Source organism: Apteryx rowi, unplaced genomic scaffold (genome assembly GCF_003343035.1).
Source record: "Apteryx rowi isolate R43461 unplaced genomic scaffold, aptRow1 scaffold_114, whole genome shotgun sequence".
In the NCBI taxonomy this organism is placed as follows: domain Eukaryota; kingdom Metazoa; phylum Chordata; class Aves; order Apterygiformes; family Apterygidae; genus Apteryx; species Apteryx rowi.
Window position 1 is genome coordinate 635128 of NW_020447353.1, and position 17604 is coordinate 652731.

The 17604-nt window shown below is 37.8% G+C and overlaps 1 long non-coding RNA gene across 1 annotated transcript; it reads left to right on the forward strand.

The window, feature by feature from the left end:
• Nucleotides 1-5781: 5781 nt before the first annotated feature.
• On the forward strand, nucleotides 5782-9166 carry LOC112972555. Its single transcript, XR_003255713.1, has 3 exons — nucleotides 5782-5944; nucleotides 6526-6687; nucleotides 8830-9166. It is a non-coding gene; the product is annotated as an uncharacterized LOC112972555 (long non-coding RNA).
• The last annotated feature ends 8438 nt before the right edge of the window (nucleotides 9167-17604 follow it).

The following is a 17604-nucleotide window of genomic DNA, read 5'->3' on the forward strand; positions in this document are numbered from 1 at the left end:
ATAAGCAAGGGTGCATTTCACACCATAAAAGGAAGCTCAGTCACATAAACATGATAATTTGATAAGCTAATCTGTAATTTTGTCAGGCCAAAGTAGTGCAGTGTAAGGAGAATGCAGTGCTTCTTAAAAGCAGATTTTTACTCTGTACAAAGTTGATTAGAAAAATAAGATTCATTAAAACATGGATGGAAAACATCTGGTTATATGGCAGATGGTAATTCAGCTATCAACACATCCAACTGTTAAAAGAATGGACTGATTTAATACAAAAAGTATGGCTTTCCCTCCTCTATGGCTCATTCATTTGCAGATTGTTGAAATAATTTTTTTCAGATTAAACTGAGCTCTTCAACAATTCAAAATGATTCAAGTCCTCCTTCTCCCCCTCACCTTTGGCATATACCTTCTCTATTCTTCGTTTTAGCATTACTGCTAAAACAAAGAAAAGTGATTCATCCTAAATGCAGAAAAGTGGAAAACTTGTGCGTCTTTTCCAGGCATTATAGCATACTGGGCCAAATTTTGGGCTCCTGTATCTTTGATTTCTAGGAAGTGGTACTGTGACGTTATCTGATTTCTTCTATACATTGGGGAAGATCATCATGATACTTCATGAGTTCCTAGAACAATTTCATAGTCAGAAATATTACGATAGAGATCTCTTTAGATGTTGTCATCAGAAACAGCATTTCCTAAAATAATTGCAGTGAATCCCACCCTTAAAAGCATTATAATGAGACAATTATGAAGCTCTTCACACAGTGCCTTTGATGATCTTGGAGGCTAGCAAAAACTGTCATTGCACATGGATCAGAAGGCATTTCTTGGCTCTTGACTATTCATTGTGGAAGACTACATTCTGCCTTGCATTATACTTATGCAACATCACTGAAGTCAAAAAGGTTGCAAAACTGAGACCTGCAGATAGGATTTCAGATGTGTTTGCCCTGCACTTATATTGCTCAATTGCTGTGTACTGAGTTCTCTGTTCTGAGAAGCTCCTAAATATCACTATGTGCAGTAAAGAAGGTCCTCCTGTGAAGTTTAGAACTGTGCACTTTTTTTAATTAGTGTAGAAGTCTTGTGTTTGTTCCTCTAACTATTGGGAAATATCCCTTCCAATCCTGTGATTTTGGAGTGGCAGGGAGAATCTCAGAGGGATTTTGCCACTGAGTGAGTGCATGGCAGATGTTTTGGGCTTGGCCAGAGATCTAAGAAAGTTGGAGGAGACGTTAACTTACACATATCTTCCTTTAGAAGGCAGAGGGTGAAAGGACCTTAAGCCAGGACTCCTTGGGGACATGTACCAGGCTTTAGCTAATAGACCTGGATGTAGTTCTAGTAGAATGGTAACTTCAGCAGAGAAATAAATTTCTGGGACTTATTATGTATAATAAATTAATTGACTGTGATGTTAATCTGGATGAATGAACACCATAAATATGCTAAGAGCAAGCTAAAAGTCTAACAATATAGAAACAGGAACTGATCAGCAAACAAATCTACATCATGGAGTTGAGAAAATAATGGAAAGAGATGATCAAATCAAGCTGATTTATACCTTATACCTTATGCAATATATAAGGTATAAAGTTCTTTGGCCATATTGATAAAAAAAGAACAAAACAAGAGAAGATAAGGCCACTGTGAAAATAGGATTGAAATTAAAGATAAAATATGGGACAAAAAGTTACTTTGCTTCCCTTTTCTGTAAGAATAATTTTCAGTGCAGCTGACATTTTTGGTTAGGAGAGAGAATGTCCTTTGAATCACCCAGGCGAGTGCTGCTGGGGCTTTGCTCCTCTGAGTCTGGGAAGCTCCCTGCCTGCATCAACAGTGCCTCAGGACCTGCCTCTTGGCACTGCTCCTCTGATGTTTGTTCTGAACACTTTGAGTAAATACATGACGTCCCTACCTTCACTTTTCAATGGCTTGAAAATACACATCAGATTGTGAAATTGGCATATCCAAAGGTGTATGTAAGCCACAGCAGAGGAATGAAAATGTCTTTTATTAAAGTTACATGACTCATATAGCACAGAAATGTATTGGAATGAATGTACTGCTAAATAGAATATGGTTCATTTATCTTGTGTTAGCAGAGCAGTACCATTATGTCTAAGAGGGAAAGACTTTAAGGTTTTAAAAATCTCTCCTGTGGAAAAAGGCACCAAAAGAACCTAACAAAATCATCCTGATTAATGTTTTGATCCGATATCTTCACAACAAAAGTGTTTGTTTAATTATTGTGCTAAATCTGTGCTAAACAAGCTTGTCATTGAAAAAGACCTCTGTATCACTGAGGGAGGGGGAAAAAAAAAGGGAGCCTGGCGTGTGAGCCATTCCTAAACTAAATCAGGAATTTAGCTTATTGTTAAACAGTTTGAGCATATTTCTGGAAGTGCCTGTTGTAAGTCTGTGTAGCATTCATGTACCTGCAGCTGTCCAGAAACAGTACCCACTTCTGTTTGCACCAGGCTGGGCCTGAAACTTGTTGAACACTAGATTTCCACTGGCTGAAATCCTAGTTTGGGAATGTTGCTCTATTTATGAATGGGCTTGAGCATGGCCACTGCTTTTAGCACATGTTCCTCTCCAAGTAAAAAGCAAGGCCAGCAACAATAGCGCTGGACAGGCTGTCTCAGTTCATCCCCGAAGCAGTTCAAAAGCTGCTTTTCGCAATAGCGTTAGGTGGAAGGAACTTTGGAACAAACTATTAAGCAGCCGCTATTCTTGGGACTAATTCTGATACCACACAGTGTTCAGTGAAGCTCATTTTTCAGCTATTATCCGCACAGTCATTAGTGTTCAGAAGGATCATTTCTACTTTTAGTTTCCCACATATGCCATCTTTATTAGAGTGGAGGGTTGCTATAGCTTGTTGCACAAAGCTGTTATATTAGGAGAGCTGTTATGGCTTGCTGCAATGGAAAGATTCAGGTCTTCTCTCTTTTGCTTTTTTTTGTGCTTGCTGCATAAGTCAATGAACACTTCAGGTGGAACCCGTGCCTCTTCTGAAGTCTGATCATGTTCGGGGTACACTTCTTTGGAACATAGTGTTTAATTTCCCTTAAAGTGAGTAAGTCAAGAGAAATGTTTTGACCAGGAATTTATATTTACTGACATGTTTCAGAGCTGGGATCAATGAGTGGGCACAGCTTGAAAAGCCAATCAACCTTTGGATAGCGAAGAGCCTGAAAAAATTGCTATTGTGTTGCTGCAATTGTAAAACAGTAGGAATCTGTTTCTAGTTATAGCAAGAAAGGGGACAGATCAGTCAGCAAATGATTATGAAATCAATAGGTTCTGTTTTTTTTTCCTACAATTTTGACATGGTTTCATCCATTTGTACAGAGAATGTTCGATGGCTTTCTGTTTCCTAAGAAGATATTCCCATATTTTCATCTTACGCATTTTGGCATATAAGTTTTATGAGAATCAAAAAAAAAGTCAGTTCAGACCAATAAAACAAAATGTATTTTATGGTATCTTTTCTAGTAACTGTTCTCCTAAATATTTCTAAGAATTTGTCTTACTAAGCAGCTAGATTTCAGTAATAATAGTAGGAAATCAAAAAAGGAAGAGGAAAGGGCTAAATCATAAATGAAGAAAGCAGAATAAAGAGATCCATGACAAATGCTAAAACATATAAGGCACACTGATTTAAAGGGTTCTAATGTTGGATCTAGGTGACAATGAATGGATAGGATTCAGCTCACCCAGCTTTACATATCTTCTGTGCAGACATGTGAGCTGGTGATCTAGATCTCCTTTACAGACAGTGGACAGAAACAGGAATTTCTAGCATGCAGTTGATCTTGCCTGTAATTGACATTATAGTCTATAAGTGAGATGAGATGCACTGCACAATTGTCTCTTCTCCCTTTTGATCATACAAGCTGTTTACCACACAGCCCAGATGTGGACATATCTACAGTAGAGTCTACATTTCATCAAAGTTTTTTTCAACACAGGTAAATGAAGAAAATACTGTTGGCAAAGATCTCTGCTTTGTGGAAGGCATAGATTACCCCAGGTTGGTGTTTCATGGAAAAACTCGAGGTTAATATTTGATCTCTCTTTCACCTATGTGTCTCCACTGTGACTTCAGAAAACTTCACTGAACAGTTTTTGATTTCTTTTTGGGCCAATAATATGATCGTGTAGCTTTAAGCGTTAGGAAAATATCTTTCTCATTCAAGTTTGGAAGTTCATTATGTTCATTAAATCTGGATCTAATTTAAGTGAAATTTTTTTTTACTGAGTCTTTAAAATTATGCAAAATTAATTTGTTCAATGTGGAATGAATAAGCAGATCAGCTGTTTTAATTTTCAGATTATGGTTTCACTTGAACTACCCCCATTCTTTATTGTTTTGTAACATGGTTTTAAAATCCTCCACTTTGAAAACCCTCAGCCAGCCCCCAATTAATCTCACCTGAATAAATCTGCTTACAGCACAAAGCCTGTTGAAATCAGTGGACAAATTCCATTCAGTCAAATGGACACGCTCAGAGGGAGTATACTTCTTTTCAAAATCAATGTTAAATTTTGAAAAGCTTACAGCATCAAACACAATTTTTATATGCTCAGGAAAAAAACATTCATCTCTACACTATTCTGATTAGGTTCACACTTTGAGGTCATTCTATTCCATTTTAAAATGTTCAGAAGTGCAGCTATAACTGAGAAAATTGTTTTTTTTCTTTTCTTTTATTCAAAATTAGCTATTTTTCTAAGCTTCAAAAACCATAATTTCCTAGCTCTTGGCATAGAGGAAACTTAATCCTTTGAGGGGAATTTTTCAAAGACATAAGTAAGCAAAAATGCAGTTTATATATACTAATGGTATAAAAATTTAGTTACAAAAACAGACATGATGCACTGTAATGATTGTATAATATTAGAATGAATATACAGAACAGCAATATAAAATATTGGCAAATAATGGGGTGGATGAAATGAAACTAGCAAATGCGCATCCAGGCACATTCAATTTGCCACTTTCTGGCTGAGGGAAGTGATGAAAGGAAACACATAGTTTGTACCTCCACAGCCTACTGGCATAAAAGTCCACAGAGAGAATCCTGGAGGAAACAGCCACCATGTGGGGGAATGAATTAGAGAAAAAAATACTAATCCAAAAGAAATTAACAACAACAAATGCTGTCAGGAACATTTTATTGGAGCTGTTATTCCTTTTTCTGGGAGACAGAGGTAGAAGGTAGTGTAATTAATCTTGCATATTTGTAAAAATATCTCACATCTCAGAACACAATACGCAAAAAATAAACATGAACGAAAGCACCTCTCCCCCTGGTCAGCACTGTCCCCCCAACTCTCAGGAAAAAGTATGAAGAAAGAAATAAGTTTCACACTGCATTCATTTTTAGTATAAAGTGGCATGACACTTATCAATACAGCTTATTTCTGTAGGCAAAGTGTGGATGGGAACAGGGTGACACATAACAATGCTTTGCCCCATGGGGAGATCTGTCTCACCAGAGCTGAATTTTAGTCCAACACAAAATCTATTTATTCTGTCATGCATTTGCCCACGGGGTGTAGGAGAAGGAGAAACCAAGAGACAGTTTGAATATATAGGTAAATGAATCAGCCCATGACTAGCAAAAAAAAAAAAAAAAAAAAAAAAAAGGACAGAAAGAGGAAAAAGAAAGAATGTTTTTCTTCAAAAATGCTCTAACATATATAGACAAAATTTAGTGATTAAAAAATGTTTCAATTATTTTTAAAGGTAAAATTAACTTGACTATACCTCCTTGTCGACCAGCTTTATTCCGCAGGACATCTTAAACAGTGCAGGAAAACAAAATAATTGAATCTCCCTGATGAAAAACGGCCAGCAAGACTCTCCTGATTCTGCCAGATATTGATTTCTCTTGTCTAATGTATCAAAACTTGGTCATCACAGTAACAACTGGAGGTAAGAACTGCAGCTGCCGTAGGAAGAAGCAGACTGGAAGGTGGATTGCCCAAGAGAGAGAAAAAGTCAGTTGAAGCTGTCCAGCATTGTCCTAGGAACAAACAAAAAGCCAGAGCAGGCTGAAACAGCATGGAAAATGCTAGAGCAGGCGACGATTGCCCAGAAAGTGAAGACAAGGTAGCATTTCTCTCTGGTTGCTGCCTTTAGTCAGAGGGGAGAATAGTTGGTATGGGTCCTCCATGGGAAGAAGAGAAAAACAAAAGCAAAGTGTTTGATTTTGTGAGGAGAATGAAAAAGAGCAGATGAGTGACAGCCTAGTTATCAACAAGACACTTGTTTGGCAAAATTATAGTAGTTTATGTGGTTTAAAGATAAACCAGTAAAATGAAGCAAAAGGGTGTGACTTTTCTCCTGAACACTGGTGTCAGAGTTGCAAATAAAAACTGAGCCCAGGATACCCTCCTTCCTGCAAAATAACACCCCTCCCCCTTCCCTTCCCCTTCCCTTCCCTTCCCTTCCCTTCCCTTCCCTTCCCTTCCCTTCCCTTTCCTTCCCTTCCCTTCCCTGTTACTTCAATGCAGGAGACAGAACATGAAGGTGGAACCTATGTCTGAAGTCTCTGGTGCCAATCCTGTGCTAGGTATCAAATTATAACACAAGTAAGAAGGAAGATTTCTTTTCTAACCCAATGAAGAATAGCAGTGACTGAAATACCAACAACTCGTCAACCAAGAATCTATGCTGTGAGTATTAGCTCACAGTTATTTCAGTTATTTCAAAATTGTGCAGTCTTACTATTTGCATTTTTGATGGTTGAGCATATACTTATATATTTGCTGTTACTCAGATGGTGAGCTTAAAGGAGATACAGAAGGGAATCCAGTACGCCTCACATCTACTTAAATTTTAGATACCAAATGTGGCAGTATTCCTCAAGTTGAGGGTCTACTTTCTCTGTCTAGTGGGAAGGTGCTGTTCAAAACCTGGAGAGGGAGATTCTGCCCACCTGCATTTCCTGCCCCATCAACTTTGCAGGCTATATTTCCTGCCATACCAATAATACTCACTGCACTCAATAAATAATGCTTTCAGAGCTATGATTACGGAATTTTATATTCACAGAATACCTAAACCTTGTCAGCCCTGAGATACTGAGCAGGAACAGTGAGAGATGGAGAAAACAATTAGATCTGCTGAAGCTAAAAGTCACTTAAGTCATATTATTTCTCCTGCATTAAATGTTATCAGTAGGTATTGATTCATGCCACTACTAACCACACAGCAAATCAAAAACTTTAAAACCTTCTACCTGGGTGGGAACTTTGATATACTGGGTTGTTTAGTGACTGTAAATGGGCCTGGTTTGTAATATCAGTATAATTAAGCTAAACTGTTGTGAAAATGAAATATTCTGGAAAATCAAAAAGTATTTTCTTACATAGCGTGAACAGCATATTAGAAGCATAGGTTTCTGTAGGGAATAGCATTCATATAAGCAAGTACTGAATATTAACCTGGATTTAAATCTTCTTTTTAAAGCAATCAAAAGCTGGGAGAGTTTTTTTGGAGATTAAAGCGTGGCTAGCTCAAATGAACAACCCTTTAAAAACTTAACTGGTCCTCTTAAAGTGAGTTGAAATATTTCAGGAGTAAAGAAGCATGACTGAGAGTGACACAAGCTGTCCAAGGCTAATTTAGGCCTATTCCCCACTGTTGTTTCCTGAGTCATACTCAGATTTACTTCTGCCATATATTATTATATGTGCATCGCATGAGTTTGGCTTCAGTGTAACAAGGACTCTGTAAATAGCAGTGCATGTGGAGCAGCCCGTGATGAGCTCGGAAGGAAGGTGGGGACATCCCCAGGTGCAGCGCCCTGGCACAGGACCTGCCTGCGGAGGAATGATGTCTGGTCCTCCACTTCTTCCTTTGCTGCGCTGGTACACCAGGGACATCAGGCAGCCCAGAGAGCCTGGGAAGGGCCTGACAGTGTTTATTGCAGGGTCACTGGAGGCATATCGGTGGCAGCCTAAGAACGCTTTCATTTTAGGCCACTTGTAAGGAAAATACAGATGAAATAGTTTCGGAAATGTCATGTTTCTTCTTGGAACAAACAGCTCAGATACGATGTGGAGACAGCCAGTGAGACCAACACACAACACTGTTTCAAACATCACCCTGCCTGGATCCTTGTCCATATAAAAGGATCAGGGGGATACATGTATTTTGAAGTTTATTTTGAAGTATGGATTCTTCCATCCTGATTCAGCTTTTTGTCACTCCTTTGGCAAACTCTGTCTAGGAGCACCCCAGTTCTTGGCAGATGGTGGCTGCTCAATGAAGCAATGACCCTGTAATTAATACAAGGATTTGGCCTACTCTGTTATTGGCAACTCTCTTTCCAGCTTCTGTGAGAAGGTTGCTAAAAGTATAGGCTTAGGACTGACTGTCATAAAAATTAGTCATGAAAACTAGGACAGAAACCTTAGTCTACTGCAAGGCTGCTAAACCAGACTGTGTAAGGCTGCATAATACTGAGTTGTATTTATGCCAACAAATTAACAAAAGCTTGTACTTCAACTGAATCAAGTTGGATTGCAGATGGTTTATGTGGGTACATAAACTATCTGGTTCAAAAGATCTCCTGGCACTCAGTCTGGTTCTAAACACTGCAAGGATGTGCATGACAAACACATCACTGGACACCAATTTGTATGCATCAAGAATGTGAATATTCTTCATTACTCATTGTCAAGTTTGAAATGCAACTTACACATACTCTCTTTATACAGGCTACTTTGGTTTTGAGTGGTGGGTTAAACAGGTCCCATTATTATTGTGCAGCTGGCGATATATTAATGCTGGGCTCTTTTCCTGCTTTCCAGGCTGCCTGAATAGAGAAACTAATCCAGGATTGAACAGAATTCATTGCCAGAGATGGCCACAGCCACTGGTGTTTGAAGTGGCAGACTGCAGACGAAAACACAGCACAAGGGCAGTCCTAATTTATGTAATTTTAGACCTTATAGCAAGTACAACAGTAAAAACTTTTCCCTTCTTGATTACACACACTACTAAAAATAATTTCTTACCTGAAATGATAGGTGTACAGACTTTATCAGTAATCTTTTCAAGCTATTTCTGCTTTTGGCATGGATTAGAATGTTTTAAATGGGTTTCTTTGTGTTTGTGGTCTAATAAGCCTCTTAAAAAAATACCATTTAAAATGAATGTATCCTGTGGGATTTTCTTTCCTTTCCTGCTCTCTTTTTACCCACCTATTATTTTCTTCAACATTTATTTTGTTTTGACATTTGTGCAACTTGTCCTTCCATCTAACTTTCCACTGCTGTGAAGAGTGTTTTGAAAAAAAGGTTTTTTTGTTTATTTTTCTGACATAAGGACTAGGAAAAAAAATTGCCTGATGGAGCTATTACCTTCAAGTACTTTGCCAATCTAATGATAATGAAAGTTATTTCCTCCTGTAGTTAAAAATACGCTTTTCAAAGTAATCATTTCACTCTTCCAGCCACTTCTGATGACTCATTGCCCCAAGGTAGGGAACCACAGCATTGTTTGTGAAGTTCACAATCAAAAGAAAATTAAAAATATACTATTCTGTAAATCAATGTTTCCTCGAGTGTGAAAAACAATTAAATCCAGATAAGAGGTGTGGAAATAGTTCCCCTCTTAAATTCTTAGAAGAGGAACTACACTTATGATGAAACTGGTACCCTGAACAAAAAAAGTATATATATATATATGCATATATATACACATATATGTATATATGTATATGTATATGTATGTGTGTGTGTGTGTGTGTATGTATGTATGTATGTATATTTATATATATATATCCAAAGATCAACATGTTAAATAACAGCTTTAGGCCACTTGATTCTTGATTTTTGAAGATATTAGGAATGACCTGATATGATAAATCAAGATAAATCAGTATTTTCTAAAACACCTGGACAGCTAACTTAGGCTCCTAGAAACTTTGAAATTCCTATTCTGCCCAGTCTGGATCTGTAGGTCGCTACATATAGTTTTGGTGTTAGGATTTCCCCACCATGGACTTTGACTGCTCTTGTGGACCTTGCAGTTTTGGTTAACCATCCCAGGTTCTTTTAAAGTGACTCACAGGTCTCAGAAGAGTTATAGGTATTAATGAATTAAGCCAGTTGCCTTGTAGGGACACAAGTTCAATAGGGTTCTTCTGAAACACTTCTGACCAGCCCATCCCACTGCTACAAAAGTAGGAATTAACAGCCTTAACATTCAGGTGAAGGCACTCCATGTTGACAGACATCTAGAAACCTGGCCACTATATGTGCATGGATTAAAAACTGAACTGGGAAGCTGGTCAGAAGCAGGATGGGTGGATGTTTAAAAACAACATAATCAAAACCTTCATGCAGCTGTGTCATCTCTGGGTGCTGAAACTTCCAGCAAAATCACTCAGCACAACTTAAGGATTACCTGATTATATAACAAACTTATGAAGCAGCCTCCCTGATGGCAACGCAGCATACACTGTGTGGGAGGAGGTGCAACTTTTATTATAACTGTGGTTTATTAACCTTCTTCTAAGGAAGTCCCTGAAGAAATTATGTATCACAGGAAAGAGAAGAATCTCTGTATAAAACTTACTCTCCCTCTGTCATTGAAATATCGATGCTTTGGAACATGAACCCTGCTCATGGCTGTTCTTTCATGCTTTTAATCACTGAAACAGGCTGCTGTGATTGTGGAGGTGGTATGTTGGGTCTGTGCAAAGCAAATCAGCCAGCACATGTGTAGGCAGCCGTCTTATTGTAGTTTGGGAGGGTTTGTCAGTTAGCTGAAAGGATGGATGATTGGAGCAGCAGCAGAAGCAGCTTATGCCTGTGTGGGAGCAGAGACGCGGGCCCTGTACATGTTCTGCCTGCAGATGGAACAACTGGTGCTCTCTTGGAAGGGAGCTCAAACACTGAGAAATTCCACTAAAACATAAAAGCTAAAAATAGTAGGCTAGCTCTTTGGTTAGAGTAAAGCTGCAGAGATGAGTGAATCTGTGGATTTACCTCGGTTGAGGATCTCGTCCTGTGCATGTCTCCCTCCTTTCACACCACTCTACCAGCACTTCAAGGAATAATTGGATCATTTTGATTTATCCATATTCAAGTGTGGGGGGGGAGGTGGGAGAAGCTGGTTTCATGAGAATTTTTAATATCACCTCTTAGATATTCAGTACAGTTTCATCCTGAATGAATTCATTGCTATGAAATGAGAGTTTTGTATGTGATAAAGGATTGCTCTTTTTCAACTGCAGTAGAGTGCTATAAAAAAACCCATCTTGGTTGAGATTAAGGAAAACATTTTAACATAAAACTATTACAACAAGAAAACAGTTGGTGTGATCTGGTATCAGAAAACTGGAACTTCTGAAGAATCAGTTATCTTAATTTGCAAAGATATTATGTACAACTTGCACGTATTTTCAGAAGATGTGCAAATTTGCATGTAGGAAATATTTTCTCTGCTCTGGCCTACCTCTGCCTATCACAAGAAAAAATCAATAACTTGTTACCTGGAAGCGCATTATCTTTCTGATTTGAAGTTAGTTTAAATAAATGAGAGGCCATCCACTACTGCAATTAATTGTCGAGGCCTTACAAGCATCATTTTTGCACCAGTGCTTGCTTCTTCTTTCTTTTTCTTTTTCTTTTTTTTTTTTTTTTTTTTGAAGCGCAAAAGAGAAGTGTACTTTGTTCTGGAATCTTTGAAAGAAAAATGTGTTTCAAATTATCAAAAAGAAAACTCTGATTTCAGGCTATAACCCAGTTGCACACATTTGATGTGTATTTAGTTTGAACCTCAATAAGATTTAATTAGATTAACTTCAAGCACCAGGGAATCTAAAAAGCCCTGTGTTTAGAGTCTAAAAACAACATRTCAGTCTTTGCAGCATCAGGGTCTTCAGTGTGAAGAAAAGACAAGGGATGGATGGTTCTTACATGAGATGGCTCTTTGCAACCTCTCAGTTGTTCTGTGTGAATTTCATTGAAGATAGACCATTTTAGGGGATGTGATCATCACCCTGCACTGAGAGAGAAAGGCAGGATTGCAAGGCACTTCTTTGTTCAAGCCGTCCTGAGAAATTGCACCATACAATCTTTTCTTACCATATTTACCATCTTACCATTTACCTTACAACTAGCTAGGCTGTTATGTTGGTCCCAAGGAATTCAAGGGCATACTGTTTCTCTCTAGAACAAGCTGTTCTGGGTCATTCCCCTCAAAACCAGAAAATTTCCAATAGGCAGCTCAAGTTTAATAGGATACCACCATATGTGACGAGGAGGAGGAATGCTCTAGATTGGAAATCTTACCATAATGCTTGAAGAAGCATACCAATCTGGCATTTCTTAAGCTGACCTTCTCCCAGTTCATCTCCTCTGTTTCTTATTGTCATTCATATCCTCGTTGAAATTAGCTGAGTCTCCATCAATTTTTATTTCCCTATCATCAATCATTCYTCTCAGCCTTGAGCCATATTAAACCAAAGTTTTCATACTTTCCATCCATTGTAATCTGTCTCATATTCAGCTTTTACTTGTGCTTAAAAAGCTCTTAGCAAAGAAAAAAACAGCTCTGTGTGATAGAAGTGTGGTTAGAATCCCATCCTTCTTGTGCTGCTTTAAGACCAAAATGTAAGCATTAGAGATGGATGAGGAATGTGTAAAGAAAAATAAATAAAGGAAAGTTGTTTGTGACTATTATAGTTTACCTGTAAAAATTTGCAAATTTGTTATAATCAGAACATCCCATAGAGTAATACAATATGAGCTGTTATGAATTAAAGAATACACCTATATTAACTAAAGTAAAAATGTAACATGATATTAGATCATTGATGTACTTTATAGCCCTGAGCTGTTTATAAGTAGTAGCAACACTGAAAGATTCATCATTTCAGAAGATTTCTAAATAGGTATGTAAGTTTTTTCCCCTGAATGAATAACACATTATCAGCATTTCATATTACAGCTTGAAAATCGTGTCATGCTGATTACTGTACATTGAACTACATGGCTTTGACTCTCTTCTGAATTAATTAGTGAGAAGGAAAAAAAACCAGTTAAAATACAATAGTATATTAGAAATGGTAAAAAAGAAGAGACAGGGAAGAACACAAAAGAAAAACTCACTTTCCATTGTGATTAAAGTATGCATTGAGTTTCAGAGTTCCTAGTGAGCACACACACGCAAATGTATTCATCCAGCTGATACTGTTAGCTTGGTGTTGCTAAAAATGATTTGTTCCTGGACAAAATCTGTTTGGGAATAAAACGGCTAAACATGTAAGTTTCCCAAACTAACTTTTAGGCAGTGTCATTTAATTCATTTATGCCTTAGAATACCTTCACATGTTACACAAAGTCCTGTTCTGTACAGAAGATGGTTCTTGGGTCACACCAGAAGACTTGCTTTCTTTTGCCCTCCAAGGGAAGATAATCCTCCCTTGATCCTGATAGCCCTCTGTGCCCTTCATTCTCCTTTGAGGTTCTGCCATGTCTCTGGTCATGCTTTTTTGTCCATTTGAATACTCTGAGTGAATGAAAGTAGATTTAGACCCTCGTATCCTGCTATATGACAATGGTGATGAAAGTGAGTAGTGTGGCTGCAGGAGCATGGATGGAGAAAGAGAACAAGCAGGCAGAAATGGCTCTCCCTTCCTAATGGCCTGTAAAGCTCTATTAAATGAACATCCTTAGATTTCTAGGAAACTCAGCATTTTAGGGACTGTAATTGCTCCTATGGAAGCAAATGCAAAGCAACACTGTTTGAACAGTTTTAGGCCTTATTTTGCAGGGGGTCTCCTTTGGATAGCACTGTTTCATGGTGCTGCTTTTGGGTCTGGTTTTCCTTTGAAAATAGAGTACCTTTCTGCTGTGAATGCAAATGTGACTTTCTTCTTGTTTGAGCAGAGATCTGCAACGATTACAATGAGTCAAGCCGCAGTTTTGCAAGGGCGTTTTCCTACTGAGGCTGATTTGCTCTAATGGCTATTGATTCAACAAACTGTAACTTGGAAGAAAGGAGTTGTGAATGGAACTGGGCTGGAGGAATTAAATTACCCTAATGCAACTTCTAATGGAACCTACCAGCAGCATCCACTCCATGCAGAAGGCCAGGAAAACAGCTCTGTCCCTATTTCTAGCCATCATCACAGACAGTTAAATTAGTAATGCTGTGTATTGATAAAAGGATAAATGMTATTTTTGCTCTCAGTGTCAGGAGGGCTGGGTATCACATTAAAGACACAGATCGCTGAAGTTCTGTCCTTGAAATAGTCATGGCTTTCAATTTCTTTCTCAGCATGTGTTTAAATATTCCCAAGAGCCCCAAACTGCCTCCAGTTGCTTCCTGTTTAAATAAAATATGATTTCTTTTTTTATTCTGTGGAATCCATTCAAAGGAAAAGGTCATGCCCAAAGGGAGAAAGTAATTTCCTTATTCTTCATTTCAGAGCTCTGGGGATTTGTAATTTAAGTTTCCCAGAACAGTCTCCATGTTTTTAATTGATATTCTTTGTTAATTTTTAGAGGGGAGGGTCATGTTTGTCTTGTCCTAAAGCAAAACCTTTACAGTGTTTAGAGTTGTTAAACCCCCAGCAGCTCAGAAATACAGTGTGCCTGAGACATCCTCAGATTAGGCAGGAGCTTAATTAAAAGAATTTATTTCTTCTAATCATTTTTGTTTCAGCTGAGTCCCAACACCAGTGATTCTAGATGCACCTTTCTTTCCCACTTAATAAGAAAAGATGACGCTGCATTTCACAATAAAAACACACTGATTTTAAAAACTGAATTTGTCTCACAGTTGTTTTATTGTACATCATGTCTTACATTGATGAAACTAGATTAATAGATAATAGAAATAGGATAAAATCTTCAGTGGTAAGCCCCTGTGGGCATAGTCAGGACTAGCATAAATGGGTGTAAAACCATTGATTTCTGTAGAAGTTCAAGCTTGGGAATCAAAACATAACATCTTGGAATTAATAGAAATATTTTATTTTTTAAAGAACAGGTGATACAAGGATATTCTCTCATATGGTGCAGAAAGCTGCTAGAATAAAGTATGATATATAAATATATATTTCAAATTTTAGTCTAATCTTCAGTGCTGTTCAACAGTGTTTAAAAAAAACAAAAACACAACACAGTCATGAAGCCAATATCTTTGGCTGTCTATCTGAGTTCTTGTAGTTTACTTGCATTTCTCCTCCTTGTCATTTTAAAGGAGAGGGTATTTTCTAAATTACCCAACTCTGCCAAACCAACAAGCATGCAGAATGCCTTCTACTTTTATGATCTTAGACACAGCAGTGAGGAAAGGGGAGGCAGCGTGGGGACAAGGCATTTCCAAAGGAAGCGGAAATGAGCCTGCCTAAGCAAGCATTAGGCAGGAGTCTGGGTTTAGTCACGGTGTCTTAGGGCCCTGTTCCTCGCTGCCTGCCTCATAATGGCCCACAGCATGGTTTGTAATCTGGGCACTCTCTAAAGCGATTAACATTTTGTGACTAGACAAGGTCTAACATTATCAGGCACGGGCAATTGCAAATGCAACGGCTACTCTTGCATGATGGGAAGAACTGCAAAGCAAACCAGTCAAATTGTTTCAAAATGACAGTCATTGAGAGTTTGGGTTTCAAATGTACATAAGAGAACAAACTTAGTCAATATTTACAAATAAAAATTTGTTTTAAAACTATCTAGATAAAGTCATGTATAATTCAGTAATCATGGATGAGAACCAAAGACCTACAATCTACTTTCCTTAATGTTACATTATGTACATTACATAGCATATATATTTTTATAAGCAGTGCCATCACCTGCTTCTACCCCATACAAGTCCAGATTGATTTTCCCCTATATGTGTATGTGTTATTCATAAGTATCTACTGAAAACTATGGATCAACCATTTTAAGAGCATGGTTTGCATGTGAACTTTCTGCCAACCTTTCTACATCTTATTTTATTTTATTTTTATTTTTTGGGTGATGAATCACACTGTGAAAGGATGACTGAATCATTTTAACAGGAGAGCTAATAATGAAGCATGAAGCTACCATATAAACTTTTCTCATAAATAATAATGGATGCAAAAAAAAAACCCAAATAAACCCACAGTGCTAAAAGCCCTACAGCTTTTTGGCATTCAAAATATACATTATATACTTGAGGGGAGTCTTCATAGATAGTGAATAATGCAAACAAACAACCATAGCAACCCAAATCGATAGTCTCCATTCAGGGAGACATTGTGAGTCAGGCTTCCTTGACTGACTGATTCTGTCTGAAACCACGTATGAGAAATTGTTCTACTTACACTACTAACTACTAATTTCACAGGGGTGCCATCATTGCTATATAATATTCTTAATTGACTATGATTATTGCTGCTTGGCTTGAACAGATGAGATCTGGGTGGAGCATGTGTGTGTGAGAAAGATAACTGGAAGGATGGCAAGTGACAAAATAGGCTAAAGAGAAAAAATGGACTTGTACTGTTGCTATTCCACCCAACATGCTGGAAGTGATCTCTCCCACGAATGAAAGAAGCCAAATGTTCAACTGCTCTTTCTGAGTTTGCATTTAATGCCTGCACAGTTGTGTACAATTACAAATCCATTTGTACACATAGATGAGTATTCAAAGAATATGAAAATTTCTGCATATGTACATTTAGAGTCTGGCTTACAGCCTGAATAAAATGTTACCACGTGAAGGAACCTCCTTCCAGCACTGAGTCAATAAATATATCCAGAAATAAAACTACAGAAGCCTAATCCATAAACCTCCACACTCCTTCAACACTCAGGCACATTCTAGAAACAAACTGATAGTAAATCACCAGCCTAAGGAATAAACTAAACCATATCAAACAGGACTGCTGGAAAACTCTATCAAGGATACACTGTCCTTTCCCTGCTTCTACCTTCTCTCATGAGCAAATTGTTCAAAGATATAAACCAAGCTGTTGTAAAACTTCAGACTAAAGAACATGCAGCAGGTGGCAACATATGTGTCCAGTTAGTTCCAGCCAAAACAGTCTAATTTGCAGAAAATGGTACAGAATTTCACTGTGACTCAACTGAGGGGGCGATCCAAAGAGGAAAGAGGCTTTAGCTCAAGTATTAGGCCTGCTGAAAAGAATAGTTATTCATTTAATAGCATTTTTCAACTATCCTAGTCTATTAGGGGTGCAGTAAATTACTTTATACTCTAAATTTTGTCTCGCTGCTTGAGTTATGTAGTTTCCTATTGGGCTTCAGTCTTCCTTTGTTTCTCCCTTTCTGGAACGGTCACATTAAGTACATTTATATAGGCACAAGCTTAGAAAAGAATAAGTGAATTCAGCCAAAATCAAAAGATGGAACCTCTGACCTTTCAGGCATTCTAATAAATAGAACTGACCATTTTATTTTTTAGTAAGTGAAGGCTCCCTCTAGTGATCAGCAATCACTGCTTGAACCAGTCAACACCTTTCTAATTCTGTAACGTAGTTGTGTCTTGTCCGTATTAGTAATTTTGATAACAATGTATTGAAAGAAATTGCTCTGACCAGCAACTAGTGGCACTCAAATATTCAATAAAGAAAG